This window comes from Camelina sativa, chromosome 13 (assembly GCF_000633955.1).
Source record: "Camelina sativa cultivar DH55 chromosome 13, Cs, whole genome shotgun sequence".
In the NCBI taxonomy this organism is placed as follows: Eukaryota; Viridiplantae; Streptophyta; class Magnoliopsida; order Brassicales; family Brassicaceae; genus Camelina; species Camelina sativa.
The window spans coordinates 9384438-9385905 of NC_025697.1; positions in this window are offsets into that span (position 1 = coordinate 9384438).

Here is a 1468-nt window from a genome sequence, read left to right on the forward strand (position 1 = left end):
TATCTAAATTTAAAACCAGAAAATCCAAATCTCTTTGTAAAATTCTAGGTTAAAAATCAGCTTTAAAAACAGGTTTAGATAAGTTCACAAAATTACTAAATCAAATCTCTTTGCAAGAAGTAATTTTGCTCATCAAAATGTTTTATCAGGAAAATCAATTATATTTTCATATCAATTTATTTTCCTAAAGTATTAATTCTAGGTGATCAGTCAAGAATTAATATGAAGAACAACCTATGATGAAGATCTAGAAAGATAATGAATCCTAAATAAACAGATCTAATAAATCATAAAATCTTTGTGAAAAACCCTAAACCTAACAAGTAAACTACTCAGACATATTCAATGAAGAACAAAACATATTTCTGAATAACATGCAATTAAAATTAAAAGAGTAAAAAGGAGTTCAAGAATTCTTCTCTCAAAGCAGATCTCTCTCTGCAAAGCTCTCAAAATCTCACAGTGTTGCAGGAAAAATAAAACTCTCTAGAATAAAACTTAATGGTTTACAAAACCTAAAAACTATATATATATGTCCTAAAACACGTCAGGGATTTGTGTTGCAAATATGGAAAACTTTGGGGCAGATTTGTAAAACTTCCAAAACTTGATTCTTCTTGCGGCTAAACATGGTGTCGATCGATGCTAAGGCAGTGTCGATCGACACTCCTTCTCTGTTCTGACTCCAAGTTCGTTTCTTCGGGATTAATGCTCCAAAATGATCCAAATTGCTCCATCCGTGCCAAAATCCTAGATAACTTGTAAAGACTCAAAAACATCCTAGAAAACGAATCAAAAGACTCTAAAAGCACACTTATATCATGGTTAAAAACCACAAAAACCATGGTATATCAATTCCCCCAGACTTAACCTTTGCTTGCCCTCAAGCAAAACATAAGCTTAGACATGTGAAAGAGGTTTGAAAACAGGGAACTCACTCAACTGCATGATGATTCTTATTCACACTCTTCATTTACCTGACTCAAGAACTTACTTCTTATACTTAACCATGATAAACATCAACATTCCTTACTCAAATCCCACAATCCTCTGGAATCTCTAGTCTCACCATTGTCATCTCATTACATAAATTAAACAAGTATAGGTGAGTTTTTACCTTGAGTGTATCGATCAGTAGCATATGGACTCTCTTCAAGCCAAGACATTCTTTATACATCTCCTTTTCTCTCCCTTTTCTCACTTCCAATGGACTTTTTTTTTTTATTAAAGTAATCAAAGATGTAAGTGAATACCGGGGTCACAGGTAATTTACCTACCCCTCACTTCCAAGCTTTGTGTGATCATTGACTCAAGAGTAGAATAATGAGGTCACTGGTAATTTACTTCCCTCTCTAAACTGATCAAAATCATCTCATCTTTTTTTCTCTTCTTTTTTTTTTTTTTTTTTTTTTTTTTTTTTTTTTTTTTTTTTTTTTTTTTTTTTTTTTTTTTTTTTTTTTTTTTTTTT